Source organism: Balaenoptera acutorostrata, chromosome 2 (assembly GCF_949987535.1).
Source record: "Balaenoptera acutorostrata chromosome 2, mBalAcu1.1, whole genome shotgun sequence".
Taxonomy (NCBI): Eukaryota; Metazoa; Chordata; class Mammalia; order Artiodactyla; family Balaenopteridae; genus Balaenoptera; species Balaenoptera acutorostrata.
This window is the reverse complement of record NC_080065.1, coordinates 70,453,371-70,470,344: the sequence shown is the minus strand read 5'-3', so window position 1 is coordinate 70,470,344 and position 16,974 is coordinate 70,453,371. Positions and strand designations below refer to the sequence as shown.

Sequence of the window (16,974 nt, the reverse complement as noted above, 5' to 3'; positions counted from 1 at the left end):
AAACCTAGGGAGAGGCAGTAACAGGATTATAGTCAGTAAGAGGAGACCAGAATTGGGCACAAATTCACGCTAACAAGAACAATAGTCATGTAGCTTAATAACTGTTGGGCACTTATAGAAACTTCATAGTGCTACTACTTTGATGTATATAATACTATTAGAACATCATAACATTATGCAAATTCAAAAGGCCAATGCAGATAAGAATTCAGACACAGAAACTGAGACACATAGGCTATGTGGTTTGCCGGGTTCTCACAGTTAGTGACAGAACCAGGACTGGAAGGAATCTAGAACCAGGTCTTGTGATTCCCAGTTCAGTGTATTTTCCTCTAAACCGAGAATGATATCTCTTTGGATAGAGCTGAGCAAGATAAACTTGAAAGCACCCTCCACCTCCACTTTGTCTCTTACATACATACATACACACACACACACACACACACACACACACACACTCTGTCTCTCTCTCTCTCTCTCTCTCTCTCTCTCTCTCTCTTTAGCCAGAGTAACAATTTTATTTCTCACTTTCCCTCTCTTTCTTCCTCCTTGACAATGGTAATTTATAAAATAAAACAAGGATAATTATTGAAGAATTTATTTGGGTTATATATATAAACAAAATGATGATCTAGAGATTCTCATTACCCTAGTCCTGAAAAACTTCATTAAAATAATGAAATTGTGAATATCAAAGAAATACCTTGGATGGGGGAAAATATTTCTAAGCTTAAAAATAATTGGAGAAGGACATGGAGCATAAGTTAATAAAGGAAGCTTCAGGCATGGATGAATGGAAGGAAAGGACAGTATGAGTAAGCGGGTTGATCATACAACTAGATGACCAATAGCCACCCAGTCATAAACCTAGCAACCTTCCTATAAAGCATTTAACTGACCACCCACTAAGTTAACTTAAATTCAGTTTCAACTGGTCCTTGGCCCACCCAGACCCAGCTCTTGCATCTTTTTTCTTTTGGTTCATGGGACCTGAATATGGCTGCCTGGTCAGCCTTTGCCCTCTGTACTGACCAAGGAGCAATTAGACAGCCAGTTGGTTTCCTACCTATTGAAAATGGAAGGAGGCCTTGATGTGAGCTAGAAATTGAAACCAATGACTAAAGCCTATTCATCCCTCCATCAGAGATTTTACTGAGGTCACCACATCTGAAAATACCCTTGAAAAGAAAGAAAGCTGATAGGTTAGGAAGGATGTATTGAAATAGACTTTGAACTTAATGGCCATTAGTTTGCATCTAGTGTCTTTGCTATTGCATTTAATGAAATTCTTTGTTTTTCTCTGACTTGGTTTTATATTTGTAAAATATTTATATGTAAATCCAGACTGCTCTCTGAACATGCATGTGATAGTGAGGTGCCTCCCTTAACCTATCGTATGCTCTGACATTCTACCGTTCCCTCTGTTCATCTCTGTGCCCTGACAGATATCGGAACAGGTCACCTAAGGTACACTCTAAAATATGTTCCTCGTGGGGTATTTGTTTTTACTGCATTGATTTATAAGAGTATGTAATAAATTAAGGATTCTGATTCTTCCCATTGTCTAGGTTTCTGAGGCTATGGTTTTATTTTTTTTCTGTGGCTTTTTAGAATGTTTAGAAAATCCACAGTAAGAAAATGCATCTTGCCACAGTGATGATTTAGTGATATGCATTGAGAACGTAGAACATTCACTCACTACATGGCATATAGAAGCACCTGCAGGTTGCAGGTAATGCTAGCTCCCAGCTGATTGAGTTTAAGATCTTAGGAGTTGACATTACATAGCTTATAACCAATTTGCGTACTTCCACTCTGAAGTAAGATTGATGAACTTCCTTCAGGCTTTGTATGCTCTCCCACAGGGGTCCACTAGGTCAGCTTACACCTGCAATAATGGGAGACAAGCCATTTGTTTCAGCAGATATTTCATGTGAGAGAGGGAAAGGAGAATGATGGCGACTAACTGCTGGGGGGTTAGAGGACACCCATACCGAAGTATCGTTATCCTTGTGTTCACATTCAAGCTGTCATTCTAATTTGGGGCTGCTGCACTTATATTTGCCTCACTTGTGCCACTTCTTTCTTATTTGTACTGATGGGTTAATTAAGTTTTAGTATATTTTGCAATGGGGTTATGCAAATGGATTTGAAATAAGAGAGGTAGACAGGGATCTGTTTCTCATTTTAGGCCATTTCTACATGCAGACATCTTGATAGTTTATCTGAGATCACATATTTATTTCTCACTCATTTCAAATAATCAACAGACATATGAATGCTATGATCTGACCAACTACTACTACTAATGAGCCTTGAAAATATGAAAGTGGTAATTTTGGAGGTTGCTTTTTTCAGGGTGTAGACAGACTGATCTTGATATCTGTCTACTTATCATCAAAAGATTTGTTTTTCTCAGATCTTAACCTTTTCTCTGCATTTTTCTCATATTTACCATACCTTCAATTTGAATCAATTTATTATTACTACCTTTATCAGGGTAATTAAATGAAATATTTTTAATATTAATGAGATTCTACATTTTAAAAACCTAAGTATATTTATTCATTTTCAGTTAAACCATTAAAGGAAAGATGTTTATGCTGAGATGCTACTTTAATATTATTTTTTTAATTATGTGACTTCTTTATTTATAATGTATGTCTTTAATTAATATAGCTATTAAGTACTTTTACTTTGTAAGGAATAAATTTATATTTAACCCTATCTATTATAACACAATGCCTAACTATGTGGTAATAATTATTATACGTATCAATCACCTATTAAACATTTTCAGTAACAATATAATTGTTCAGATGTTAACAACAAATGTTTTAATACTTGGCAAGGGATCTGCCTGTAATTTTCACACTAATTATTTCCTAATTAATATTTACAGGTGAGTTAAGGCAATAATACATTTGATTTATATAATTTCAGTTTAGATTTCCATATACGGTTCATACAACTTATCATTGACTCTGAGAAATCTCAGTTATTTTTTAGTTTTATTCTTCATTTTCTATTACAGGGGATTTAAGTTTGATTATTTTTTATTTTAATTGAAGTTACTTTTGATTGATACGTGAAAATCGTTTAGATGTTTCCATAATATCTATTACAGTATTACAGATACTCTTCTAATTTAAGTTCTAATTTATATTCCTTTGTCACTTTTAAATGATGTAAGTTCAAGTGTTCAGATAGCCATTTTCATAAACAGCTTGAAAGGACAATGGTGATGAACTGGAATGAGAAACCTATAAATCAACCATTTAGTAAAATACCTAGGTCAATACATTTTGTAAAAAAGCAAATAATTGCATAAATAAATAAGTAGACACAAGGATTTTGAGTTATCTAAAAAGTTAAATCTAGTTTAGTCCCCTTTTTCTTTTGTTATAATTTTGTGAAATTTAACATTTTTAAACAACTGCCTATCTTTAGTAATTGACTGTGTGTATTGAGAACAAAATGTGTAGAAGTCAGCTTTAATGCCTTGCATACCATGTTTACAAGTACATAAATTTAGGAAATCCAGTGACATTAACATAATTTTTAATAAACAAATATTGTTAATTCAACCAAAACCATTATAGGAGATAGGAGTTGCTTTAGTTTTTGAAAAATATGACATCATAACATACTTCTGAACCACAAACACCTAAGTTCATTTCTTTATGTTTACAATTATTGTAAGCTGTCACTGTTACTTGATGGGGTACTTTAGTGAATGATGAACAGCAACTAACAGTGGAAAAATAATTTCAGTATTTTCTTATCGAATATAGATGGTCAGAGATTATAGTTTTATCCTAACACTAAATTTCTATTCTGCTATATCCAGCTATGACATAGATCCAAAAGCAAAATATAAGAGATTCTGATTAAAATAAAGAGTTTTAAAAATAAAAGGTGTTTATAAGGAAGTAAAGATGAGAATTAAGACGTAAATTTAATAAAATTGTGTTAAGTCCAGTATTAAAACATACTGAATGTATATAATTATGTGTTCAATAAATAAACTAGCCACAAATATTTATTGAGTTTTTCTTAACTATGTACAGAATTTTCAGAACATGTATTAATGAATTAATTCATTTACCAAATTGTATCCAACACTAGCCACCCCCTAGAGCTGGGGCGACAGTGGCAGTTAAATTCAATTCCTATTCTCATGGAGTATAGAGATTAGTGGGAGAGAAAAACAGGAATTACATAATGTCTAATGACAAAACATGATAAGTACCATGAACGAAAAGAAGAAGGAGCCGTGACAGGGGTGCCTGTTCTGTTTCGGGGAGTTTAAGGAAGCAACATTTGAACTGAGGCCAGAAGCACATATAGTAGGTACCAAACAGAGGGCAGGCTATGGAGATGAAAATTTTACAAGAAGGACAATATGCTCAAGGATAAACAGACCCTTTGTCCTTAAGAATCTTAATATTAAGTGGATGAGCTCTGATTGCTGTATGATAATCATATGATGAGGTTTTCAGAATGATCACTTACCTTTTAGGCTTTGACAATATGGGGTCAAGACTAGTTGATGGCAAGAATATTTATATATTAATCATCCATCTCATAAACTATCTTTTTATGCAACTACAAGGGATTTTTAAAACACCAAAATAGGCTTTAACTTTTGCAAGTGTAACAAGAAATCAAAAAACAAAGAAAAATAATTATTAATGCTAATTTTAGTTTTATTCCAGATAAAAAATAGCTGCTCTGTTTTAGAATTTTGAAATGGTGATTTGCAACAATTTTTGTCTTTGAATGCATTGCCTAATATCAATGTAAGATTACTTTCCTTGAATACATAGGATAGGAATTAATCCAGAACTCCAATAGGACAGGAGAAGGACAGCTTACCTCAGGCTGTCACCTTTTGTGAACATAAAAAAAAGAAAGAAATCGACTATGGGTTGATGAAAGTTTTATATTCAAGATTAATTGTATAATGTTAATCCAATATACACAATATTTAAAAATCTACCCATAAATATATAGAGATATAAGTGGAAATAACCATAACTATAAATACTTGAGTATAGATCATTATTTTAACTTAATTTCTCACATTCTTTTTAAAGACATGACAATAAGTACAAAAAAACCAGAATACTGTGCAAAAATATCAATAGCCCTCAAGGAAAGAAGTGATTCCAACATTACTGCAGGATGAAGTCTTTGCAACAATAAACACAAAAAATTGACTCAATGACAAAACCGAATTGGATTTTCTGTGTCTGACACGGAAGTTCCATCTTCAATCAGTTGCCTCTGGGTATATTTTTCCAAATGTTGCCCAACAGTTTTGTTCAGACATATCACACTTTGAAAGTTCACCTGTTGTACGTTAAAGTGATAATCTAAAAGGAAAGACAGAAAAAATATCTGCAGAATGCTCAAATAGACCCCCTAGGACTTACTAAATACATCTAACAAATTGAATCAGATTCTTATTAACTGTATTTTGTATTTGATTACAAATAATTACTGAAACATTCAGTAAGACCTTCTTGTTTTTCAAAATATGTAACATTCCCATTATGTACTAAACTGCATATGTCCAGGGATTAAAATTTAGTTTTGCATTTATTCTCCAGGCTAAAACTCATTTTAATATATCTTACCTATCTCAGAAACCAAGTAAGATAAAATATGCAGAGATCAGGAGAGTTTGGGAACAGGATAACTTGATTTCATCTTCATAACATTTAGAACGGTAGTGTATGATTGAGAAATGTTGTATTTTTCTCAGACTGTAAATATCAATCTTTTCAACCATCACCCCATCCTCACCCTTGAAAAAAAATAAAGGTAGAACTCAAATACAATATTACACTACAGAAAACCAAAAATCTCTCTATAAGGAAACTACTAGAAAAGAAGTCACCCTAGGACTTGAAAGTTGAAACATGGTTAAAATGTAATTTGTGGGCTAGTCATTATTCTTTACATGTGTTGCCATGGCATTTTTGGGTACTTAGGTGAAATTTTGGGTCTGAATATCAAAGTGAGGCTGAAATCGTTGTTTCATAATGGGGAAATTACAAGCACAAATCACTGTGGTTTCTGCTTTTATCAGTCACTGAACAGCTGAGATAAATAATGCTTTTCTCAAATAGGAGAAAGAAAAGAACATAGATGGTTTCTGATCTTTTACCAGATGTGCACAGTTTTCCAGGATTTCCTGAAATCCCAAGGGTTTCAAATAGTAGCAGTAAAATTTTACTGGCACCCAAGGAGCTGAGTTGGGCGGGACTCCAATCCCAGCATGCCCCTGGCTGCAGTTGTCAGCTACATAAGCAGACGTGGAAGTGATAGCTTCCAGCAGCGTGTAACACAAAGAGCCTCGTACATGTTTTGAGTTTCATCTTCAAAGCATTCTTCTTCACCTGAAGGAGAAGGGCCCAACAGATTTCTTTCCTGCATAAGCATATTGAATTATAGGTGCAATTGACACATCCTGGTAAGCTAGGACAGCTAGTTATTAAAATGCGGGTGATAACTCAGGGAAGCATAGGTCACAAAGACTCAGATTCAAGAATCAGATGAGAATGGTGAAGTGGTAAGATGGAATGTTAGTGCCAACTGAGATATTAAAAAGAATAAAGAATATAAGATTACTAAAGATAGAATTTAAGATAAAGAAGTTCTATCTGCAAAAGGACAAAAAATAAAAGAGTAATTAGAGAAATTGAGAATCAAGACTTAGAGAGGGCAAAGAAAATAGTGTTTCCAAAACAGGAGCTTGTCAAGGAGATGGATACCTAAGAAAAGACTTTTTAACTTGGATCCTGAAATCATTATTAGTCCTTAAATAATTGTGGTGGGTGGTAAAGAGAATGCCAGATTGCAGCTCTTCCAGATCAAGCAGGTGCTGAGGAAGAAATAATAGCCACAGACCACTCCTCCCAGATTATAGTGCGCTGGACTTTGAACATATCTTAAAACTCAAAGAGCCATTAAGGTGGCCAAGGACCTAAAAATATATTTCATAATAGTTACCTTAACAGCTTTATCTGGTCAATAATACACATTCTTTTTAGAGCTCTAAAGGGAATGGACACATAAAGTATCCAACTTAAAAATAAATTGAACTTGAGGAATATGGTTCTATAAAAAGAAGTAGAGTCAGAGCAAAGTCAGTAAATTCAATACTAAAATTCAAGGAAAACAGGAGCAGGGACAGAAAATAAACTATTCTGACAGGAAAAATGGACAGAACTATAGTTATAATAAGGGAGCTTATAAATACTCAGCACTATTATCTAACTACAAAACACTGAAGAATTAAAACTGCACCTCTTAGCTCCAAGAAATCCGAGGATATTTGTGGTGGTATGTTCAAAATAAAATTCACTTTATATTTTTTTGGTACACTCAGGCAGACACACAACTTTTTGAATATCCATAAAACGACTATTTCATTTATAAATGTTGCCTCATATCCACTCAGCAGTCACTTAATAATGCCTTTTCCTTTCCCATTAGAATTATTCCTGGATTCTACCACTGTTAATAGTTTTCAGTATAACAAAACATGAGCACTTTCCTACAGAGATTAATATAAAGGATGTTCTCAGTCCCACCCCCTTAAGTGCTTAATGCAGAGTTTTTGACCAAGGGTACAGGATCTTCGGGGATGGATAGAATTCAGGGTGTCTGTGTTTTTTGATGAGAAAACAAAAATCGTATGTTTATTTTTACTAATGGCTCCCTGAAACTTAGAATTTCTATCCATTACAAATGTAGGCAACAATGAATCATCGTATTAGCAATACCAATGACTTTGTCACTAATAGAAATCACAGATATTTTCATACCACATTGGACTTGTTGTACATAGCTGAAAATACCATTTACCGTTTTCACTATAAGAAATTATAGTCGTCCTGCCACCACCTCTGTTATTTAATGTGTTAATAGATAAGCATACGTATTATTGTATCACACATTTTAAAATATTTTGGTAATTACTTTGTACTTCTGTCTATTTCATTTTATGAACTCAAAAGCATTATGCTGAGAAGGGCCTCTAGGCTTTACAAAACTGATAGAAATATCCATAGTGCAGAAAAGGTTCAGAATCCTGAGTTATTGGCTTATTGGTTTCAAAAGATATTTTTTCCTCCTGGATAATATGGATGAAGCTTTTGGAAATAAAAGTTATTAATGATCCATTTTCACTGAATGTCCATTTCTAGGCTTGCTTCTGAGTTTTGTTCTCTAGCTCCATGTATAAAAAATATAAGCAAAATAGCAGAAGATGATACTGTTAAGCCACATTTTTGTCACTGTGTTTACAGGTGTTTTAATAGCAGGGTTGAGTTTTTACTGAACCCATTGTTGCTTCTCACCAACAATGCAGGTTTAGAAAGTTTGTAACCCTATAGAGAATTGATGTATTCTGAGTTAGATATGGATACTAACCCATATTTAAAAGACGAGAGAAAAGAGATAAACTAAAGAATATCCCTCCCGTCCAAGGGCTACAGTCTGAAGTAGAGCACATTCTGCTTTTTACCAGGACCTTTTTAATTTTCTCAAAACCAATTATAATCTGTGTAAAATTTTATAATCAATTTAGTTATTTGGGTTGCCAGTGGCATATACACAGTTGCTTTAAAAGAATGCAACTTGTGTATGAGTTAACCAAAAATTGCTAGTGGTCCAGAATCACAGCATCAAGTACAAAGTAAATGTGGATTGCTCATTACATGAGAAAAAAAAAAAAAAAAAAAAAAAAGCCAATCTATTAAGTTATATTTTTAGTTGATGTTCACATCAGTTTTAAAGCATCAGGGTATTGTCACTAAATGCATAATTAAGTCTATTTTCGAATTTAGTTCTTATTTCATAGTTTACAGGTACCTAGAGTTATTTTAAGCAGTGTACGCTTCCAAGACTCATGTGATTCTATCATTTACTTGGACTTCTTTCTTTATGGAGGATAAGTTTGCACAGATCTGTGAGGGCTGGACTGGAATAAAAAGGTGGAAATGACTGGACATCTAACAACCTAGATCTTTTGCAACAGGACTATGAAAATAGCATGATGCTAGATGCTGAGACAACTATCAAAATATATAACACAAGGTCATTGACATTAAGAAATTTGAAATATTGCTCTGATGTACTTTTTCTGGCTTTTTTATTTGATTGTAGGAAAAATATACCCACTCGATTTATTTCATTAAGAGGGCTATTTTCAAGACTACATGTGAACTATAAAGAAGGCTTATGTACCACTTGGGCCTCTGTCTTGCTTTCTCGTTATGTCTTTATTCCTGTTTCCAGGTCACATAGATTCTCAGAATTTTTGCTTTTCCCTATTTTTAATTCTCTTTCCTTCTTTGCATGAATAATGAATTTCAAGTTATTGAATATTCCTCAATTACAACAGTATTTTTACCTGGGGTAGCTTCTTTTAATGAATAATAAATAGTGCTATGGATTGCACATGAAAAGGTTACTTATAACACAAAAAAGCAATAAGCTTACAATTGTATCTGAGAAGGAAAAACAATTCATTTAGTGTCTCTTAACTCTTCTTCCTAGCATAGCAAAATACCAGCTTTTTATACACATTTAACCTTTTGAGCGGTCAGGTGGATTTTATTATAGGAGCCTAAGTGAGTTCATTCATTATGCAGAACACTACGAAAGTCCCCACAGAAGTATTAACTGTGTCCTGGTGTTTTGTCTAGTCATAAAAAGTAAAACAATTTTTTTATATTCTGGGGATAATGGCACTGTTGCCTGAAAATATTACACAGTAATATATAAAATTCTGTGCAATGAAATGGATAAGCCAATGTAAAAGAAAAAAAATTTTTTTCATTTTCCCAGTCTGATAATAAGCCCTCAGATTTTTGGTTTCTAATATGACCTGGAAGAGAGAATTTTATAGTTCTGGTTTAACTGTATCAATTGTAGAAGTGCCTAATTGCCTAATACCAGTAATATGGGAATTGTCCAAAAAAATTAAAACATGCACCCCTAAAAGAAAAAATAAACATTCATCATATACATTTCCTCATTTCCACAATTCTAAAATGTATGCCTTTATACTAACATCTCTGAATTTGGGATGCATCTTAAAATCATTGATATGTTAATGGTACTTAAGAAAATGGTACACAATAATGGGATCTTTGTCTCACTAAAGTCTATTAACTTAATAATAAAACAGAAATTTAAGTAACATGACCATTCCAAAAAATATACTACTAGCAAGCATTTATATCTAAGCTAAGCTCTGCAAGTAATGATTTTTAAATCAATAAAATAAAAATATGGATTAATACTAAAGAAAATGATGCATAAATTCATGCTGTCCATTTGTATTTCCCATCGTATGAATACTTTACCATTATTTACGTCAGGCCATATCTGTAGAAGCCAGTGTATTTGCCCACAGATTACCCTTCCCAAATATGGAGATGTGTTCAGAATAATTCAAAACCAATAAGATCATTACACAACATTTCTCTCTCACACGTGCACACACACACACACCTCTACCTTAATTAGAAAATAGATTAATTATCTTTTTCTAGGCACAATTATCTATCAAGTAGTTTCTAGTGAGTATCTCTGTGCACTTAGCAACAGGTGATAGCCTCTCTGATGGTCTAACTTGAAAAACTGTTTACCTTTCACTTGTTTTGAATGACCCTTTAATTTTTTTTAGTATGTGTGCTGCCGAAGAGAGCACCCCTTTAATGTTTTTTTAAACATTTTGTTTTTCTGATTACAAAGTTACATATATGCCTAAAAAAGAACACTTGGAAAACAAAATTAGCATTTTAATTTCTTTTCGTTCTGAAATAGAGTCCATTTTTTTTTTAATCATTCAATTAAGTTCTGCTCAACCTATGCAAATTTTTAATTATTTATTTATTTATTTATTTTTGGCTGTGTTGGGTCTTCGCTTCTATGCGAGGGCTTTCTCTAGTTGCGGCAAGCGGGGGCCACTCTTCATCGCGGTGCGCGGGCCTCTCACTATCGCGGCCTCTCTTGTTGCGGAGCACAGGCTCCAGACGCGCAGGCTCAGTAGTTGTGGCTCACGGGCCTAGTTGCTCCGCGGCATGTGGGATCCTCCCGGACCAGGGCTCGAACCCATGTTCCCTGCATTGGCAGGCAGACTCTCAACCACTGCGCCACCACGGAAGCCCCTGAAATAGAGTCCATTTAAATCCACCAGTTAGAGTACACTACGAAAGACTGCCCTTATAACATTTATTTATTGTTACTTTATTCTTTCTAGTGTGTGTCTAACATGTGTCTAGTTGGTCAAATCCCATATCAGATCTAAAGTTTTTCAAGAGTAGACATTGTTTCTTCAATGTACTTCCTTTCCTAGTCTCTGTAACACCTCAATTCCCTGCATGGATAGATTAGACATTTGACAAACCCAGGCAGTTGAGTAGCTAAGATTTCTTGAGAGAGAGAAAAAAATGTTAGAGAGAGAGAGAGAGAGAGAGAGAGAAAGGAGAGATGCCTTCATCTATATTAACATAAAAATGGGAAGCAGGTTATCACTTATTTAAACATAATGAACAGACCACTAGATACATATAATCCAAATTTTAACTGAATTTTAAAAAAGAAAAATATTGGAAAATTTTATGGGCTTGGTCTTACACTTTTTAACAGCATATAAGTAAAAAGGAATGACTGTTTTATATTCTAGTAGCAGCCTCTCTACTCCCAAGAATATAATAGTACATACAGTTTTTGAAGTTCCAGGAGCTGGCTAGCCAAGTAAATGGTCTACAGGCTGTTTTTATTACTGGTTGAAATGAATTTTTTTTTAGTATTCTACTTTAACCAGAGAGTATTGATAGCAGATAAATACTGTAAAAATCATGTTTCAGTTAATAATTCATGTTATTAAATAGCCATGCTTATGAAAAATGGGAGTTAAAACTGAATTTTAAAATGATTGTAAGGTATGTGGAGTAAATATAATCAATTGATTTATTTTCTTCATATTTACTTTTTAATCTGTTGGCACAGATAATGAATCTTGGATCTACAATAAAGTGAATATGAGAGAAAAGAGAAATATACTGGGGAAATCCAAGTCTATGTGCACATGAATGTTTAATTGGTGTCTGTTTATTTTTCTAATGATTATTGTGCACCTAAAATATAAAGCTATGAAAAACAAAAATTAACAGCTACTACAAAAGCAATTCTGGGTTAGAACACAAAGTTCTTGATAAAGTAATGATACAACTTTTGGAAATTATGCGCAAACCTTTGTATCCTAAATTAGACTAATGTTGTGATACTTACCCAGATGCTAATTTCTTGTTTGAAAATATTAACATGGAAAACAATTGCCTCCAAAATTTAGCCAGAGGCATTTCATTAACCAGAGAATAAAGCCTTATATCATAATTGGCTTTCTTATAAGTGAACATTGAAAGCAGTTCATATACTGTAGGGAGAAAATAAAGAGCAAGAGAGAGAAGAAAAATAAAGACGTAGAAAACATTGAGGTAGGCAGTTCACTATCGTCCTTTTCTATGGATCTCTAGCTATAAAATGATGCTAAATTAACATCATTAGCATTTAAATTAGCATCACTTGAACCTTAAAAGACTGGAGTATGAAATGTCATGCCTCTGCCTTGCTCAAAGAAGAGGTTCAACAAATATTTTTTAAATGTTTAATGAATAACAATCAATGTTGACCCTTCAGTCTACAAGCCATGGCAGAAACAATGAGGAAGAACACAAAGTGAGCTAGGTTACCACTCTTTGTCTTTATAAACATGATAGCCAAGTGCCCTGCTTGTCATTTCTCATCACTTCTCCACACTGCTTAAGACATAATGCAGCAAACAGTGTCCCTGGCAAACAGATTGTATCACAGTGTTTATCATGACCCTTTGGTAATAGATTCACCTGGGGTCAAATCTTCCTTCTGTGACTTTAAGGGAGTTATTTAACCTCTCCAAGCCTCAGTTGCCTTAATTAAAATTGGGAATGAAACTGCTATTCATGGGGTCATTTTGAGGCCGAAATGCCTGACATATTTTTCTCTGCAATAAATATGTTCAGGCTTCATTTTTATTCTTCAGGAATGTCAGTGAGAGAAAAGATCCATACCTTTGGAGGAAAGAAGTTTCTTCTGAAACTGTCTCTTCATTTTACTTTGTTTATTTGACACTTCAGAAAAAACCAGTATTCGTGCATGGTTTTCATATACCTCAAAATCAGATCAAAAAAAGAGTTGGCTAGGTGCTAAGGGGCATTTCATGATTTTTCTTCCAATCCATCCTCTTTATGTCTTTGGAAATCTGAAGCAATGAATATTAACATTTTTCTCACATTGATTGGAAAAATAAGTCATGATGAAGCAAAAATGGTTATGCTGAAGATATGGGAATCAGGTATTACTCAATTTGGGGAGAAAAAGTTTGTTACTTTACTCTCAGTTATGGACTTGAGGAAATGAGATTTCTTTGATTACTGCAACAAAATTGCCACCAGCTAAAACTTTATCTCCATCTAACCTAAAGATAGGATTACTCGGATATTAAATTGGGGGAAAAAAAACTTGATTATAAAGGCACTTTTCAGAGTTGTAATCTGGTTTATCAAAGTGTTAATACGAGACTTTTTCCATAGGAGAGACCCCTATTTTTCACCACAATGAAGAAAAGTGCCTGCCAGTCACAGACCTATTTTAAAAAGAGATTATTTAATTGGTTATTTTTATTTCCAGTGAGTCTGGCACTATACTGTGGGGAATCATTTCGTGTTCATTCATTGTAAGAAGCTATAGTTTACATTTCCCCCAGGCAGAGATTTATCTGACAGTTTGAATGCTTTGGTGACAGAATTATCAGATGATGAATATAATATTAAGGAGACGCCAAGTGACATGACATTTTGAATCATTTTCAGTAACTGTTCATGATTAATAATTGTGCTTATATATGTATTTTAATTTTTATTAAAGAATATTTTGTATGGGAAATGGGAGCAGATGTTCTACTCTTCTTTTATTTCCTGAATAAGAAGTAAATGCATGTAAAACCTAGCTGAACTGGCAGTATATTTTTCAATCTTGGATTCTTCAGGTATTTACAGTGGAAGTCAATCTCTCCCACCATAACTTTTAACTCTAACTTTTGCTTTCTAACAATAAAATAACAACCATAACAATTACAGTGGAAGAGCTACCATTCACTAAGGGCATATTGATTGCCATATGGTTTACTATGTGCTTACCATATATTGTTTCTAACCTATGACACAAACCTAAGGTGGGTGTTATTTTCCCAGTAGTAAAGATGATTAACTCACAGTTTCCATACTTTGCTATATATTGGTATCACCCAGGTTTTTAAAAATACAGATACCTGGAACTGCATTTTTGTTCATGCCCTTAACCAAACTTGCAATGAAAAGTCTTGAAGAACTGATATAACAGAAAATTCTCTAAGACTCGATAAGTCACTTTACATACATCACAAGTCACCAGTGTATTACACTTAGTTGTTACCTTATTTCCCAGATAAATTACTTACATTTGTAAACTGTATGATCCTATGAAATTGTGGACCTTTAATTCTATTCATATAAAATGAGTGTTTCTATTGTCTTTTTTTCTTTGTTGTTTTGGTTTAGCTGAGCAGATAACTTTTGAAAGTACTGAGGTGCCAAGAAAATATTGTCGTAAACCCCTACCTGAGCAATTTATAGTTCACACAGTCATTTCTTATTTCTGTAGCTAAAGAGGTATTGGGTAATTGAAAAAATTGTTCAATGAATGAAATATTAGTAATGCAGGTAAAATTTATATCCCTGGTTCTATTTATTTTTGTGTAATTTATCATTCCTGTATATTAATAATAGTATTCATATCTTGCTGTATCCTAATGACATTAAGTTACAAAATAACTGCTTTTAGTAACTTTTTGAAGCATGAGACTAAAGTGAAGGATCCCTAAAAAAGTAAATCACTATTTTCCTCATTTGCACAGGAATTTTTAGAAATCATGATAATTCTTCCATCTCCATTTTGGGTTAAGGACTGGGCTTTATTTTATGTTTGTGATTTATTGGCCTTTATTGGATTCCTGGTTAATTCCTGGTGAGCTGTCCAACATGAGTTAGATGAAAGCTTCTGGAGAAACTAGTCTTTCACATAATTCCAAAGTATGAGACACATTAAGTTCTCTTTTAATTAAAAGCTTAAGAAAAAACATGAAATTCTAGTTGTGACTGTTTTCTTCAAAATGTAAAACTTCCTAATGGGCAGTCATAGGATTATTTGTAGTTTAAAACTTTATATTTGTCATCTATTTTTTTTTCAAACATCTTTATTGGAGTATAATTGCTTTACAACAGTGTGTTAGTTTCTGCTGTATAACAAAGTAAATCAGCTATACATATACATATATCCCCATATCTCCTCCCTCTTGCATCTCCCTCCCACCCTCCCTATCCTACCACTACAGGTGGGCAAAAAGCACCGAGCTGATCTCCCTGTGCCATGTGGTTGCTTCCCACTAGCTATCTATTTTATATTTGGTAGTGTATATATGTCCATGCCACTGTCTCACTTTGCCCCAGCTTATCCTTCGCTCTCCCCATGTCCTCACTCCATTCTCTACATCTGCATCTTTATTCCTGTCCTGCTCCTAGGTTCTTCACAACCATTTTTTTTTTTTTTTTAGATTCCATATATATGTGTTAGCATACGGTATTTGATTTTCTCTTTCTGACTTACCTTCACTGTGTATGACAGTCTCTAGGTCCATTCACCTCACTACAAATAACTCAATTTCGTTTCTTTTTATGGCTGAGTAATATTCCATTGTATATATGTGCTACATCTTCTTTATCCATTCATCTGTCGATGGACGCTTAGGTTGCTTCCATATCCTGGGTATTGTAAATAGAGCTGCAATGAACATTGTGGTACATGACTCTTCTTGAATTATGGTTTTCTCAGGGTATATGCCCAGTAGTGGGATTGCTGGGTCATATGGTACTTCTGTTTTTAGTTTTTTAAGGAACCTCTATACTGTTCTCCATAGTGGCTGTATCCATTTACATTCCCACCAACAGTGCAAGAGGGTTCCCTTTTCTCCACACCCTCTCCAGCATTTATTGTTTGTAGAGTTTTTGATCATAGCCATTCTGACCACTGTGAGGTGATATCTCATTGTAGTTTTGATTAGCATTTCTCTAATGATTAGTGATGTTGAGCATCCTTTCATGTGTTTGCTGGCAATCTGTATATCTTCTTTGGAGAAATGTCTATTTAGATCTTCTGCCCATTTTGGATTGGGTTCTTTTTTTTATATATATTGAGCTGCATGAGCTGCTTATATATTTTGGAGATTAATCCTTTGTCAGTTGCTTTGTTTGCAAATATTTTCTCCCATTCTGAGGGTTGTCTTTTTGTCTTGTTTATGGTTTCCTTTGCTGCACAAAAGCTTTTAAGTTTCATTAGGTCCCATTTGTTTATTTTTGTTTTTATTTCCATTTCTCTACGAGGTGGGTCAAAAAGGATCTTGCTGTGATTTATGTCAAAGGGTGTTCTTATGTTTTCCTCTAAGAGTTTTATAGTGTCTGGCCTTACATTTAGGTCTTTAATCCATTTTGAGTTTATTTTTGTATATGGTGTTAGGGAGTGTTCTAATTTCATTCTTTTACATGTAGCTATCCAGTCTTCCCAGCACCGCTTATTGAAGAGGCTGTCTTTTCTCCATTGTATACTCTTGCCCCCTTTATCAAAGATAAGGTGACCATATGTGCGTGGGTTTATCTCTGGGCTTCCTATCCTGTTCCATTGATCTATACTCCTGTTTTTGTGCCAGTACCATACTGTCTTGATTACTGTAGCTTTGTAGTATGGTCTGAAGTCAGGGAGCCTGATTCCTCCAGCTCCGTTTTTCATTCTCCAGATTGCTTTGGCTATACGAGGTCT

General features: G+C 34.0%; 1 protein-coding gene across 2 annotated transcripts in view; it reads left to right on the top strand.

Annotated features, from left to right (window-relative positions):
- EDIL3 (EGF like repeats and discoidin domains 3) overlaps positions 1-16,974 on the top strand; it is a 437,611-nt gene that overhangs the window by 246,194 nt on the left and 174,443 nt on the right. The window lies entirely within an intron of this gene.